This window comes from Felis catus, chromosome A2 (genome assembly GCF_018350175.1).
Source record: "Felis catus isolate Fca126 chromosome A2, F.catus_Fca126_mat1.0, whole genome shotgun sequence".
Taxonomy (NCBI): Eukaryota; Metazoa; Chordata; class Mammalia; order Carnivora; family Felidae; genus Felis; species Felis catus.
Window position 1 is genome coordinate 47,004,793 of NC_058369.1, and position 16,916 is coordinate 47,021,708.

Consider the following 16,916-nt stretch of genomic DNA (forward strand, 5'->3'; position numbering starts at 1 on the left):
CACCGTCAGAGCTGGTTCGTGAGTCTTATCCTTTGTAAATGATCACTCCTGGGTGGGAATATACATAGCCTCCCAACCTACGCACTGCTGATCAGCATCTCATCTATCTGGTCAAAGCCCAGAGCCATAGGGACATTGGGCCTAAAAGCCAGAACCAAGATCAGAGGTATATTGAGGACATGCTAGCTCCTTGGGTCAGTTTTTTTCCCTCTTTTTGGGAAGGAAAGATCAGTCTGGCAGATGTACTATTTTTCTCCCTCCGCTTTTTGAGAAGATTCATCACAGTGCGGCTCCTGCCGTGCTAATGTCAACATTTGCCTCCGGTTGTTGACATTTTTATTTTTTAATGTTTATTTATTTTTGAGAGAGACAGAGACAGAGAGGGAGAGAGAGAGAGGGAGAGAGGGACCGAGCACCAGCAGGGGAGGGTAAGAGAGAGAAGGAGACAGAGGATCTGAAGTGGGCTCTGTGCTGATAGCTATCTGTGCTGTCAGCCTAGAGCCCTAAGGGGAGCTCGAACTCATGAACCGAGAGATCATGACCTGAGCTGAAGTCAGATGCTTAACCAACTGAGCCACCCAGGCACCCCGTTGCTGAAGTTTTGAGAAGGAAGTTTCTGTGAGGGATGTGAAATCTGGACACAGCCCCACCTTGATATTGCCAAGGCTGCAAGTGACATTTTCCTTATTCACCAGCTGGTGCCATGACATTCCCTGGTCAAGGACCATGCTTCCTAGATCTTTAACAAGCTCACTCTTTGCTTCCTTAGTCTTTATTTCCAGGACTCTCAAATGCCTACTCTGCAGAGATTCCATTGTGTTCTCGTTGTCCTTTTTTCCTGCGTTCCCATCTGCCTGCTTCCCATTTTCCCTCCCTCCTTTCTTTCCTCCTTCACCTGTTGGTACCTGGCCCTGCTGATACAATTTAGACACTACCCAGGTCCCCCAGGAGCTCATGTTTTCTGCTGTTATCTCCTGCTGAAATTCTTCTCTTCTTTACCCATCCAAAGGCTTTAGAGAGCCCAGCTCAAGGTCTAACCCAATCATATTCATTCTCATCTTTGTTTAGAACACTCATTTAACTAACATTTGCTGCTCTGTGTTAGCCCGTGCTAGCTGTTTGCACCCAGTGAGGGAAAATATGAGGTTTCTGTTCTCATGGAGCTTGCCTTGTGGTGAGGGAGGGAGGAAAGGACAAAGAAAAAGTAGATAAGAAAATACCAGATCTCACTGGTGGTCCCAGAATCTCCGCATTAAAGGGCTCAGGGGTAGAAGTTTGGTAGTAAAATTGTTCAGAAGATGTTGGTATTTCCTTAATCTGATTTTGCCTGGTGAGGTTTGATGTTACAACTTGATACAATGTTGCCAGGACCTGGGGTGGGGAGTGGAAGGAAGGATTTGTTGTTTAAGAGGGACAGTTTCAGTTTTGCAAGATGAAGAATTCTGGAGACAGATGGTGAAAATGGGTGCACAACGATGTGAATGTGCTTTGCACCATTTATTTTATTTTTTAAAAAATAATGTTTATTTATTTTAGAGAGAGAGTGCAGAATGCGAGCGGGGCGAGGGGCAGAGAGAGGGAGACACAGAATCCTAAGCAGGCTCCAGGCTCTGAGCTGTCAGCACAGCGCCCAACTGGCTTGAACTCGTGAACTGCGAGATCATGACCTGAGCTGAAGTCGGATGCTTAACTGACTGAGCCACCCAGCTGCCGCTTCATGCTATTCAAATGTATACTTAAAAGTGCGTAAGATGAATTTTGTTATGCAAATTTTACCATAATTAAAGATAATAATTAGAAAAACAAAGAAATGGATAGGATAGAAAATTTAAGCTTCACACATAAGATTGAGAAAGTATCAATGGTCTGTATTCAAAACTATTACTGTGGGGCCTGCCTCCTCTGTGTCACATCAGAGAGAGGGAAGTACCATGAGAAAATAAAGCAGGGACACCGGTTAGATGGCAGCTGATCAATTGGTCGTCATGGAAACCTCTCTGAGTTGACAATCGTAAACTGAGAGACGAAAGAACCAGTCATATGCTGATTTGGGAGCAGAACTGCCCACAAAAGGGAACAGCTAGTGCAAAGATCCCAAGGAATGTTCCAGAAACAGAAAGATGTGGCTGAAGCATGGTAGAGGAGGGGAAGATGGGTAGAAGATCAATCTAACTGGAACACAGCTGCCTTTTTGTTTCCATGTTGTCAATGGCTTCATTCATGCTACTAGGGCAGAGCTGAGTAGTTGAGACAGAGAACGTATGGCCCACAAAACCCAAAATATTTGCTAGAGAGTCCTTTACAGAAAAAGTTTGCTGACCTCCGCTTTAGAGGGTTAAAAGCAGGGAAGTGGAAGTTTAGGGAGATCACCATGGCACCGGTGGGGCATTTGTGGCTGGCTCTCCAGATTTCTCCCAGAGTGGTCTGAGTGTTCAGCTAGACTGAGGGTACCGACTCTAGCCTGACCCCTGGACAGAGGAGGATGTGAGGGAGCTGAGGCAGAGGCTCAGGCACTTGTTTAAGGTCCTAGAGCTTTAAGTAGCGGAGCCAAGCTTGGAATCCCTTGCCAAGTGGCTTGGAGCCCAGGTGTGTTTCTTATCCCAGCTGCGTCTGGTCAGAGGAACAGGAAATGCCTCTGTACTCTACGATTATGGTGCGAAACTGGGTAAATCAGTGAAACGCTGGTGGCATCAAGTATGCATGAAAGGGAGCTATTTTAAAATACTGTTTTTGGTAAAAAATGGCTAGGACTAGAGGTGAACTCAGAGACTCATTGTCCCATCCTCCGATCTCTGGGAAAGGACCATGTACACCCACAAGATAGATGATGGTATGTGGTGTTGATCTAGAACCAGATGCCGAAATCTTCGCTTGTGTTTTCTAAGCCAGCAGTAGGTTATGCCAAATAACGTTCATAACCAAAAGAACTGTTTCCAAACAGTCTTCCTGACAAGTTTGATACCCCCATACTCAGAATCTTCCAAGGAGAGATGACCAAAGTGAAGACTGAAAAGGGAAGCTGGCTATTTCCACCAAAAGGGAGATTTTGCCAGGCCTCATCCAGCAGGTGACATTCGGAATGGGATTTTCCAAAAAGTGAGTTTTGGCTAGCTGCAGCGGCATCGTGAATCACAAAATAATGCCATTGTGAGCTGTAAACAGTTTTAATTTATACAGGTGACATTTAAAATGCTAATCAGACCTTAAGATAATTGCTGGAAGTTAGGAAGCCTGTGTTGGGAATTCTTCCTGTTTCCATGGAAATGATGCAAAGCACAGCCAGATCCGTGAAGGTGTTTCTGGTTTGGCTGACTTGGATTTTGACTTCTACAGAGCCAACGCATGTGAGTGGTTGTCCCTTGTGGTGACACTTTTGGCAACTGAAAATCTATACACTCCAGCCTGTAATCAGAGAGTTAGGAACTCATCCCAGCAAGGGAAGATTTCACTGTAGCTCTTGTGGTTTGGTCGGTTTGCAAATGGGGATGCATCAATACTAAGAAAATAAGCTCTTTTCCCAAGGGTGGTTTTGTGTATTGATTGCAGGCCTCTTTAAAAAAAGTCACATAGAGGGTTTTTTTCTCCCTGTTGGCAGTTTATTCCACAATCTTTCAGGTATTGTTTGTTCAATAATCAACAAAAGTTTGAAGACCTGCTCTAGGCCTCCAGGACATGGTGGTAGATGAGATTGACAAGGTCCCTGCTCCATGGAGCTTTCATGGTGAAGGAGAGATTACCACACAAACCTGATAAATACAGACATCGCGTAACAGCAGGTCTCTGATGAGTATTACAACCAAAGTCAAACAGGGAAATGGGACAGAGTGACATGGGGTGGAAGTTTCCATCAGTTAGTGTGGGGGGGGGGGCTCCTGGAGGAAGCTGCATTTGAGCCGGGACCTGGCTGATCTTCAGCCAGGACAGCCCATTCCACCTGAAGGTTGGGGACTGAAGTGGTCCGGGCACAGGAAACAGCAGGTGCTCCTACTCAGAGCTGTGGGTAGAGGGATGAACAGGACTCACAAGCTTCCATAAATACTCTTGTCTTAAGCACTTTTGAACATGTTGGTTGCTATTTTTTTTGTCGAGGGCCTCACATTTAGAGCATTTTCCCTGCAGTATGGAGATTAGTCTTGCCACTGATGTATCTTTCCATTCTCAGTCTTCCTCTTCAGTTTTTTTTGGTTTTGTTTTCAAACTAGAATCAGAGTCCTATGTTCAAACCACATCTCTGAGACTTAAGCTTTGTGACTATAGGTAAATTAACCTCTCTGAATGTTAGTTTCCTTGTCTTTAAAATAAAGACAGTGAGGGGCACCTGGGTGGCTCAGTCAGTTAAGGGTCCCAACTCTTGATTTCAACTCAGGTCATGATCTCACAGTTTGTGAGATCAAGCCCTGTGTGGGGCTTTGCACTGACAGCATGGAAACTGCTTGGTATTCTCTCTCTCTCTCCCTCTCTCTCTGCCCTTCCCCTACTCCTACTCTCTCTCTCTCTCAAAATAAATAAATAAACATTAAAAAAATAAAGACAGTGATAGTACTTGCCTCATAGGGTTGTTGTGAGAATTAAGTCCTATAACGAATGTAACTGTGTTAACCCAGGACTTGGCATCTAATACTTGCTTAATAAGTATTAATAGTAAACACGTTTACTTAATACCTCACAGTTTTCTTTCTTTCTTTTTTTTTTTTTATGAAATTTGTTGTCAAATTGGTTTCCATACAACACCCAGTGCTCATCCCAACAGGTGCCCTCCTCAATGCTCATCACCCACTTTCCTCTCTCCCCCACCCCCCATCAACCCTCAGTTTGTTTTCAATATTTAAGAGTCTCTTATGTTTTGCCTCCCTCCCTCTTGTAACTTTTTTCCCCCCCTTCCCCTCCCCCCTGGTCTTCTGTTAAGTTTCTCAGGGTCCACATATGAGTGAAAACATATGGTATCTGTCTTTCTCTGCCTGACTTATTTCACTTAGCATAACACTCTCTACTTCCAACCATGTTGTTACAAATGGCCATATTTCATTCTTTCTCATTGCCACGTAGTACTCCATTGTGTATATAAACCACAATTTCTTTATCCATTCATCAGTTGATGGACATTTAGGTTCTTTCCATAATTTGGCTCTTGTTGAAAGTGCTGCTATAAACATTGGGGTACAAGTGCCCCTATGCATCAGCACTCCTGTATCCCTTGGGTCAATTCCTAGCAGTGCTATTCCTGGGTCATAGGGTAGATCTATTTTTAATTTTTTGAGGAACCTCCACACTGTTTTCCAGAGTGGCTGCACCAGTTTGCATTCCCACCAACAGTGCAAGAGGGTTCCCGTTTCTCCACATCCTCTCCAGCATCTATAGTCTCCTGATTTGTTCATTTTGGCCACTCTGACTGGTGTGAGGTGATATCTGAGTGTGGTTTTGATTTGTATTTCCCTGATGAGGAGCGACGTTGAGCATCTTTTCATGTGCCTGTTGGCCATCTGGATGTCTTCTTTAGAGAAGTGTCTATTCATGTTTTCTGCCCATTTCTTCACTGGATTATTTGTTTTTCGGGTGTGGAGTTTGGTGAATTCTTTATATATTTTAGATACTAGCCCTTTGTCCAATATGTCATTTGCAAATATCTTTTCCCATTCCATTGGTTGCCTTTTAGTTTTGTTGATTGTTTCCTTTGCTGTGTAGAAGCTTTTTATCTTCATGAGGTCCCAGTAGTTCATTTTTGCTTCTAATTCCCTTGCCTTTGGGGCTGTGTCAGGTAAAAAATTGCTACAGCTGAATACCTCACAGTTTTCAAAATGACTCAGCATTCTTAAATGCCCATAAAACCCAGTGAAATAAATCAAGGCTCAGAATCAGTTTCAGAACTAGGGCCGATGGGAAGTGGAGAACTCGTTTTTGGGGCCCCAAATGCCTGGAGGGATCCTCGAGCCTGACCGTGCTGCAACTCCTGTGTGCAGATGTTTAGCTCTTGACAGGGATCTTGAACACATTTTCCTCCCAGAGCTGAACCCAGGAAGCTCTGCCACTCATCAAAAAGAGTCCTTAGTAGGGTCAGTGAGTGATCTGTGCACAAACAGACTTTGAAAGGTGACCAACTCTCCTTCTTTGCCTGGGACCGAGGTGTTTTGTGGGATGTAGGTCTTTCAGTGTTAAAACTGGGACAGCCCCAGGCAAAGTGGGGTGGTTGGTCACCCCAGACTCTCCAGGAGGCCACTGAAAAGCTAAAGGCAAAAAAAAAAAAATGTTCGGGTGTGCTTGGGCATTTTCTCTCTCTTTGGATAAGGTTGCTGTTTTAATGCCATTTTGGCTTCAACACTAGGAAGTGCCCAATGCTTGAGAAGAAGGACATAGGACAGAATAGGAACTTCCAGACTGTGAAGTAAGTCAGAGTATAAGAGGGCAGTGGTTTACTAGCCACACGTGGTCATTATTTGGAATGGAGTAGGCCAGAGGTGTAGTGTGCCTTCTGGATTTCTAAGACTTAGCTAGAAAGAAAAAGAATACTTCATTAAAAGTAAAATACTTCATTAATAGCTTTTGTATTGATTAAATGTCAAAACCATAAAATTTTGGATATACAGGATTCAATAAAATATGTTACTAAGTTTCCACATAAGGCAGCAACATAGCAAGAACTTTTTTTTTTATCTGCACCCAAAAAGTCACTGGTAGCCATATGCACTGTGGGAAACCAAGGGGCTAGGGAAAATAGTACCCAGAAAATCTGCTCCTACAGATTCTCTGTGAAGCCATACTAAGGCCATCAAGTTCTGCCTTGTAGGCCTGGGCTCTTCAAAGTGGCCTGTGGACCAGCTGCATTGGCATCACCTGGGAGCCATCAGAAACGTGGAGGCTCATGCCCCACAGCAGGCCTGCTCAACCAATCTGTAATTGAACAAGGTCCCCAGGGGTGTCTGGGTAACTCAGTTGGTTTAGCGTCTGACTCTTAGGCTCAGGTCACGATCTCATTGTTCATGAGTTTGAGCCCTGCATCGAGCTCTGCACTGACAGTGTGGAGCCTGCTTGGGATTCTCTCTCTCTCCCTCTCCCTCTTTCTCTGCCCATTCCCTGCTCGCTCTCTCTTGAAGAAAAAAAAAAAAAAAAAAAAAAAACTTAAAAAAGGCCCCAGGTGAACCATATATACATCTTCAACCGCAGAGTTCTCTGTGTGCTTTCTTAGTGCTCCAGGTGATTCTGATAAACACAATGGGAAGACCACTGTGCTTAAATGATTAGCTAATTGCAGCAGGTGAAGGTGTTAGCTTCTCACCAGTCTGTAATCTTCCTGCAGCATGGCAGGAGCAGAGCTGGGGCTCAGAGGTAGGTTTGCCTGCCAATGTTCCAAGCTGCTTAGTTATAACAGAAATCTTCCCTACCAGCAGCCGCAAAGAGGTTACTGTGGTATGAGCCAGGACTCAGATACCTGTCCCACCTGAAGCACCAAGTCCCTGTGCACCCACCCTTCTGCGAGGTAAGCTTGCACTATGGTTGAGAATTATGGGGAAGGGGTGGTTTGGAGATGGAATGGCCTGGTGTTGCCCTACTTCCTTCACCCCCATGCTGAGTTCCGATCTAATGGGCCACAGGGCTGAGTCTCAGGCTCCTCTATTGCTTAGCGAATGCACTGGGGGTTGGGGTGCGAGGTCATAGCTAAACCAAGTGTTACATGCAATAGCACAGCAGGGATTAGCCCTGGTGGGAGCCAGGGTAATGGGGAGTATTTAATATGAGAATGGAAATAAGGTATAAGGTTAAAGTCACTTAATTTATCCTTGGAGCTGTATCAAATACCTGTTCTACCTCAGCTCTGGGCTGACCTCTGGTTTTTGCTGTAGCTGTGAAGGGCGTTTTCAGACACGTTTAGACTTGCTTGGCACTGGCAGTGTCTTATCCTTGAGAGCTGGCTTTCTGCCTGAGGCTTTCTCCAACACAGGGACCTGGAAGATTAGGGGAGCAGCTCCCCAAGGGACAGCTGTCAAACACTTAGAGAAGAGCTGTGAATAAATGTTGTAGATTGTGGTCATTTGGGCCATTTCTGAAAGGTGCTCCTCATTTCTATGGTCCTGGGGTGACTTAAGCTCCCAGTGTGTGTGGCTACCTCAGTAGTGCACCTTACATTAGCATCTTCCTGCCTTCCTCTCCTCACCCCTGACTCCTTCCTTGCTTCAACTTCCCAATAAACTCCTTGCCAACCTGCTTCTGGAGAACCCAAATCAAGACAAGAGCAGATTCTGTGTTTTTTTTTTTTTTGTCTCTTTGTCCAACCCTTCCATCCCTGAATCTCCCCTGACCATTCTGTTTGGAACAAAAGCCACAGGTTTTTACCTTCACTAATAAGCTTTCCAAGCCCCAATGTGGTGTTTTCTATTGCCCACCATTTTGTTCATCGTCTGATAGGTGCTGTAAAGACAAGCCAGTGCATCGCCACATTGGAGAAGCTCTGCTGTGGGCTAAATGGGTGGAAAATGCTGACTCACTGAGGAAGTGCAAAGGGATTGTGCCAGGCAGACCTCCCCTTTTTGTGCAGCTGACCCTGACCTTCATGAGCCTCCCTTAGACTGGATGGCAGGCAGGGATGCAGTACCCGACTTTCCTTTCTTCTCCTCCTTTGCTCGGGGGTCAGACCTGCATTCAGTCTGGCAGCTCTCCTAGTCTTCTCTAGCCACCCCCCTTTTTTCTCCTGCAGGGCTCTTTCTCTATCACGATCCTGACAGGTTTGATTCCATCTTGCTGTGTGCTTTTCAGAGGACCTGGGCTAACACGCAGGCATTCTGTCCTCATATCCCTTCTTCTTTCTTCCTATTTTCCATGCCTGCTTGACTTTTTTTTTTCTTTAAGTAATATTTTTATTTCAATTGTCTTGGTTGCTGTTTTCTGTTACTTCTCGACTCTGCTCTACCCTCCCTGTCAGTGTCTTCTGTTATGTCTCTTTGACTAATGGGGTTCCTGCTATCTGTGGTCTGTTTTTGATAAATGGATGGCTGGAGTGGGGATGGAGTCTCATGTGTAGGGTCCCTTTTGCAAGTCCAGCTTTGCAACTTGTGGAGCACTGCCTCTTAGGGCGTTAAGTGTGTGCATTTATGTTGAAATGTAACAATGAGATGGGAAGTTCCGGGTCTCTCTGTTTTGGTTTTGGGACACAGGGAACTAATAGATTTGAAATACCTGCTACACACTGCCCTGTTTGAGGTGGCTCACTAACCTGCCCCCTTTCCCTCAGGCCCCGTTTTTAAGGTTGAATCCTTAGGGTCACCATGAGAAGCAGGAGGTACTATTGCATAGACAAAAAAGGGAGACTTAACAACCTTAGCTCACTGGCCCAATACCATGAACCCACTGATTGTGTTTTCGCTGAGGAGCACAGGGTGCTGGGTGGCATTGTTGTTTGAATTTGTCCTAGGACTCCTGAGACCTATGGCAAGCATATTGTTCTAGTGTTACAAATGTGGAAACTGAGGCAAGAAGCGGCGATGACTGTGACACATCCAAGAAAAGCACCGAATAGGTGTGTCAGAAAGAATGCTGTCTGGGCATTCTCTACAGTTTTAGTTGCACTCCTGCCTGGTTTTGAAATACAAAAGCCCTGAGGTTGAAAGATGAAAGTTTCATTCAGCTAAAACAAGGCTGTATGTGTGTCTGGTTGATCAGAGCCAAATCTTTGTTCTCTGTACACTGGGGTTTTAAAAATGCATGATGAACCTTATTTGTCCAGCACTGATGTTTTATTCGGTTTCATGTGGTCCTTCTGATGATGGCTGCTCTATCATGAGCAGCTATTTCCAAAGGTGCCATGGCAGAAATGATGCATTGCCTAGAAAGAGGGCACTGTGTTGATTTTTAAAATCTGCTGTAAGCGTCCCTATTTGTACAGGTTTAGTTCCTAATGATCCTGTCTCACATTCACCTGTCTCTGGAGCTGGGTCAGATATGCCATCAGAAAGATAGCAGAAGGGAGATTGTTGTTTTGAGCTTCAGCCCTTCTTAGTTTGGCCATGTTGGCAGGTGGAATCCAGGGCTGGTTCTTTCATTCAGGGGACCCGTAGGTCAGACATTCAAGGTTTCTTGTAGAAACTGGTGCAGGAAAGAACCAGAAGAAAGGGGTGCGGGTAAGATGGGAGGTTCTGGGGAGTTGAGCACACCATGTGAGGCCACAGGGATGCATTGTATCTGGGAGTGTTGATGAATTGAAAAATAGTGAACTGTTAAGTTCCAGTTGCCTTTGGTTGGCTGAGGTGTAGGGATGTATCTTTGAGAGACTGAGATCAGTTTTAGTAAAGAGAAATTCTCAAGTTGTCTTAAGAGATTATTAACCATATAGCTATCTAATCACCTGTTCTTTCAGGTGATTTAATCTTTAATCTTTAAAAAATCTTTAATCATTAATCTTTCTTCACTCATATATTTAATAAGCACCCACTATGTGCCAGGCACTCGGCTGTGTGCACAGGATACGGGAGTTAATCAGACAGGCATGACCCTGTCTTATGGGCCATATGCTCCAGCAGATTTAAGGATTTGTGAACAATACTTATTTCTATGAAAGAAATACAGATATGGGTGAAATTATTTAAAAATTTAAAATGCTAAAAAATTAAAAAAAAAGTAACATGTGTATGCTATATTGATTTAGCACCTTTCTTTACAGTCCCAGGTGTGGGATGTCACATCTCCAGTCATAGTAACTGGTCTAAAGGAAAGGCCTGTGGCCCCAGCTTACCCAATCAGAATATTTCCCCAGGATTTTTCTTACTGAATTCAGGAGCAAAGGAGACTCTGTTTTCTCTCTGGCCTTGGAGCTGTAAGGATGATTACTTAGTTAAGTCCCTGGATACAGGAAGATTAATTCTGAGAGACCAATGCTGACAGATGGAGAGGGATATGATAGAGAGAGGGGGAGGGGATAAGGAGAGGAAGAGAGGGAGGGTTTATGTGGATAAGGAGGGAGGGGGGAGAGAGAGCTGGTGGTGGGGGTAGGGACAGACAGATGGAGGGTGGGGGAGAGAGGGAGAGACTGAGCAGAGGGGGCCAGGAAAAGGGATGAGGACACAAACACGGGGTGTAGACACATGAACTGATGGAGGGACAGAGAGAGGTGCTGGGGATTCAGCACTGAAAGTGACAGCCTCAGCCCTCAAGCGTTCAGAATCTAGCAGAGCAAGCAGACAGGTAACCATGGATTGTGATGCATCATGGTCAGTACCCCGAGAAGGGCATGTCCCCATGAGGGGAATGTCCCACACGGACTATGTAGGGAGGGTTAGGGAAAGCCTTTGGAAGGGAGGCTGGGTCTTGAGGGTTCAGCAGGAGTCTGTCACGTTTTAGTTTTCCAAATAAAGCAGAGTATCCAAAAGCACGCTGGTCAGGATGCCTGGTGCATTCCTGTAACTGTGAGAAGTGCAGACTGGCTATGGCACATGGTGTTGCAGAACAGAGAGGAGTCCCTCAGGGTGGGATTGAGGTGGGTGTGCAGGATCAGCAGTGTAGACTCTGTCCAGCAGAGTAAGCCATAATCCATGTGCTACAGATACCAGGGCCTGAAGAAAGAGCTGCTGGCACACACAGATTTCCTCAGCCCACATTTCCCGTTTCACAAGTCCTAGCTGACAGCCACATTTCCAACCAGAGGATGTTCCCTGAGTGAATCTACCTCTCAACACACAGCTGCTAAAAAAGACAAAGCACCCCCCTCACCCACCTAGAAGCCTCACATTCAAGCACATTTGCTGTCATTGTCTGGGCAACACAATGGTTTTCTAGGTTGCTTTGCTTTTCATTTCTTTTTCTTAAGTTCAGGGAATAACTCCTAGTTCTTGAAGTATGCAGTACAGATTGCAGGCCCAATTTATTCGACTCGCCCAGAGACACTTGAGATAATTACAGTGGGAAATTCCATATGCTGAAAAAACCTAGACACTGAGAGGGTTGTTTTTTTTTTTTTTTTTTTTTTTTTTTTTTTTTTTTTTTTTTTGTCAAATTCTCTGTGGGACTTTGTGTCCCATGAAAGTAAAAGACTACGTGATGTACCTGCTGGGTGATTCTGAGGCTCAAAAGCCCAAACTTTCTCAGTGTTTCTAGTAAGAGACAGATGCTGTAGCATACTTTGCAAAATTCACTGTAGGGAACATCTATCACATTCAGTTATATAATTTCAAGCTTAACATTTCCCTTCTATGTTGCTGAGTTTCCAATATACACATGCTGGCTATATCTTGAAGAGAGGCTGCAGATTGGAATAATGAATGACTTTAAACATTTTTATTCTATCTTTGTGTTCTTTAGTGAAGGTTATATATATAGGTTACATATATATATATATATATATATATATATATATATATATATATATATAGGAAAGGGCACAGATCATTAATATACAGGTTAATGATTTTTTTTTCAAGTTTATTTAGAGAGAGCATGGGCGAAGGAGAGCAATGGAGGGAGGGAGAGAGGGAAAGAGAGAGAAAATTTTAATCAGGCTCCACACTGAGCAGGGGTCGGTCCCACAATCCAGGGATCATGATCTGAGCCGAAATCAAGAGTTAAATGCTTAACCAACTGACCAGTCAGGCACCCCCAGGTTTGTGGGGTTTTCACTAATTGGATCATATGTGTGACCAACCCCTAGATGAAGAAACAGAACATTGTGGGAAGCACCCCCAAAGTGCCCTGGAGTCCCGGCCTCCTCCTGCTTCTCCTCCTAGCATAATTGTGTCCTGACTCAGGCACCACAGATTAGTTTTGCCTTGCTCAATGATACACTTACAGACTTGTCCATGTTGAGTGTAGTTGTATTTCAGTTATTTTTTTTTCACTGTCTGGTCTTTCATTTGAAGAGTGTACCATCATGTATCCAAACTACGGTGAGTAACCGTTGGGTTGTTTTTGCCTGTTAAAGAGTGCTGGGAGCATTTTTACCCACGGAAGATGTGCTTTTGTACATTTAACCTCACCATCACTGCATTAGGATTCTCTAGAAAAACCAAATCAAAAGGGTATGCGTGTATAATTTTTTACTTGAAGCAGTTGTTGGCTCATGTGATGATAGAGGCCGGAAAGCCCAGTATCTGCAGGGTAGTCCAGCAGGCTGGAGCTCACAGAAAAGTTGTGATTTGAATCCAAGGTGGTCTGGTGGTCTCCTTCTTCTTCTGGGAAGGTTAGTCTTCATTCTTTTAGGGCCCTCAACTCATGGGAAGAGGCCCATCACATTCTGGAGGGCAAAATGCTTTAGCTCCAAGATTTTTGTGTTAATCTCATCCAAAAACAACTTCACAGAAATATCCAGAACAATGTTTGACCAAATACCTGGGCACTGAGGCCCAGCCAAGTTGATACATAAAATTCACAGGGCAGTCACTTACTGAACATCTACCCTCTGGCCTACTATGCTGGTGACAGGGTGGGTAACAGGTGGTGGGGTACCTTAAAATAAGGTGTATTAATTGGAAATTTGAGGTATAGTGAGGCCAAAAGACAAGAAAATAATTGTCACTGAAAAAAGTTTTTGACAGCTCCCAGGAGAAGGGGGCATGTCATGCCTTAGGTGAGGGGGGCACAGAGGCAAGTGTCAGAGTCCATCAGGGGCAGAAGGAAAGGTGATATTGTGGTTTCTGAGAGAAGCAATGGGTGAGGCAGGGAAAGCAGGTTAAGAATTGGCTAATTGGAATAGTTTCAGTGGGCTCTGGGGCGTAGGGACTGTCTTCTAGTCTTCGGGTACATGACTCTGGGTCAATTAGGGCAGGTGGCTAGTGGCCTGGAGAGTCTTTGAAGGAGGTGGTAGGGAGTTTGGGCTTGAATTGGTTTGTTTTTGAAAAGTAAAGCTTTGGATGAGTTGTTGATTATCTCTGGGAACTGGCTAGCACTGGTTGAGGCAGGGTAGCCCCACGAAGGTCAGCAGGGCACCAGCTGTCAAAGCATCCTAATACAGAAAATAAAATATATGGTTAATACTAGGGGCAGGTGGAGAAAGACAACATAGAGGCAGACTGGTGAGATAGAAACAGCTCTGGAATAGGGTTTTGGGGACTTGGATGGCTTTGTTAATGAGAGATTCTTATCACATCTTGGCTATAATGATAGTCCCTTTATTCATGCAAAAACCAAGGCTCAGAGCAGTTCATCAGGTCACTGGTAGCGAGGAGGAGAGTGGAGGCTTGAATACAGGTCTCTCTGACTTGCTATTCTTCACCCTTATGCTTTTCTCTCTCCACGATTGTTCAAAACCTACTACTACTGCCTTTCTAACCTCTAAGAGTTATTAGAAGATAATGAGTTTATATAAGTGAACAAACTTTGTGAAGAGCTAGACAGAAGGTAACATTTTTATGAGGTTATATTACAAGAATGCTACTATGATTCAGCCTTGAAATATATAAATTGAATTCGAATGTATAGAATCTTAGAACCAAGGGAAGTGTTTGTACATTATTTGGGCCCTATCTCTGTTCTCAAACAGGTGAAATTCAAAACTATTTACTTTCTCCTGGAGGATGGCCAGACTCTCCCTTGGTAGCCTCATATATTATCACTGTGATGCGAAAAAGATCAATGGATGTTTATTTCACAAGGCCTTTGCCTAGTAAATTACTTCTTCAGTGTACCCAATAACACTTTGGTGATCTGAGTCTTAGTAATGAAGCTTTGGGATGTACCTAATTGACCCAAAAGGCATGGCTTGAGATTTGGCTAAATATATGTTAGTTTATCCAGTCTGGTGGTTGATATTAGTCTCAAAAAATCCAGAGCTGTTTGCCAGAGGAAGTGATGGAGAGAACCCTTAAGCTAAAGGTAGGGTCCCAGAGTTCTAGCACTACTTAGCCACAAACCAGCTGGTTTGATCTTGGGTGGTGAGTTGATTCTTGTGACTATCACTTTTCCAACTTGGAAACCCAAAGAGATGGACTGGATGATGTTTCAAGTCCCTTTCAGCAAGGACAGGGCATGTTCTATCATTTAAGATTTGGATGGCTAATGTCATTTTGATAGAGGGGCAAAGTACTAATAAGTAGCTGGGAAGCTGGTTGTCTTTGATGTCCGGTAGTTAATAAAACAGAGAAAGATTTACGTGCACAGCTGAACTCATCTTTCACTCTCATGCCAGCCATCTGCTGACTCCACTTCCTTGGTTAGCTCTGGGTGTCTATAAATTAAACTTAACTGCTTTTTTCCTGGGAATGATGCTCTGTAAATCAGCCCTGGAAGAGAGTGGCTCTGTAAAGAGGGCTTTTCATGGGATACTCTATCCATTGGAAGGACAACATATTATCTGGCAACTGCTTCTGAATATTAGTTTATGTCCTGGCAATTGTTTTCTTAATAATCCAAAGCTGTCAAGGAAGCATAACTCACATGGCTTGGACACTTGGCTGCCTTCTCTGCCTGATATGGGCTCATTAATCACCCCCCACCCCAACCCTCCTTCCGTGTGAGGCACAATTAAATTAACTGACCTATTTCCAAATAATTAGATCATTAAGTACCCCCCCACTTTTTAATAAAACCAGGAGACAATTTTATCTAAAATTAAACTGTGTATTAGTGCCTGTTTTAGTAATGCCATCCATATGGCTCTCCAATATGGGCTGGTCCAGCATCAGTGAATTGATGGCAAGTCTCAGGACTTGTACTTAATCAGACATGCCCCTACACTTGCAAATAATCATTTTTTAAAATTACCTAGTTAAAAAATATGGGGGCCATTTCAATGTCACCTTGAATATCCACATTGTGGGGAAAAAAATGACACTTGTGTGCTGTGCAAAGCCGATTTGCTGAGCTGGAGGAGTCTCTGGAGTTCAAACAGTTGTCTCATTAAAATTAAAGTCGGTGCTGAAATTTCCATGTTACTCTTACCCCTCCCTCCCCCAATCCAGTATCCCTGCTAAGATAACTGTGACTCCTACTTCTCCGGCACCTTCCTAAGTTTCCTCACATATAGGAAAGAAAGTTAAAGTCATTTCAGTTGGCCTTTTCAACCCACAAAGACTCAGTAAATAATTGGAGTGGCCTGTGAGTGAACAGTGGAAATGAGGTCATTTTAATGGGAATGAGCCATCCCTGCAATAATGGTGACAGACTTAATCACTTCTCCATGGGGAAAATGTCCGGGATTAGGCAATTCATTACATAAAGGGGGACTGGTTGAGAGAGGACTCTGAGAACAGAAAATGGAGGGCTGTTGATGACATACATGCTGCTTCCAAGGAATAGCTTTTCCTCAGGATGCCCCAGCTCTGATGAAGGCCACACTGGGCCAGAAAATCTGTGGATGGGAAGGGTTTAATTAGGAGGCATTTGCTGAGAAGCCAGGACACTGGGTTTTTCAAACCACCAAGAATGCCTCAGGTGGAGAAGTGAGGTCAGCTGCACTAACTCGATGTGTAGACAACTAGATGGGGATTCATCACCTTTGCGTGACTTTGTGTGTTTGTCATAGGGAATTCGAGGTGTTGAGGTCATTTGGAATAGAGGGACACAGTATGTTCTGCCTGGTTATAAAAGATAATCCCTAGCTTGTTAGCATAAGTTTGAGTTTGGCATAGTTTGGATTTAGAAGGTGTAACTAGCTGACATGATACATGTCTCACATGTATACTCTTGGCACTAACTTCTATACACAGGACACTTGTGACTACCTATGCACACCTGTGCCTCTGGTTGAAGGACTTTTTTATTGTTGAGAGAGTCTGCTCTGTGTGTGTGTGTGTGTGTGTGTGTGTGTGTGTGTGTGTGTGTGTCCCTGCTTCTTGTTTGGGAAAGTCTGAGGCATGTTTCATCTTGTCCCCAGAGCTCTGCAGGGAACTCAAGCTCCCAGTGCCCACAGTGATAACTTGCTCCAAACATACCTTTTAGCTGGTATTGTTCTCACCCCCATCTACTGTCTCCGCACATGCCAGTGCTTCCCAAAAGAACTAATTCAC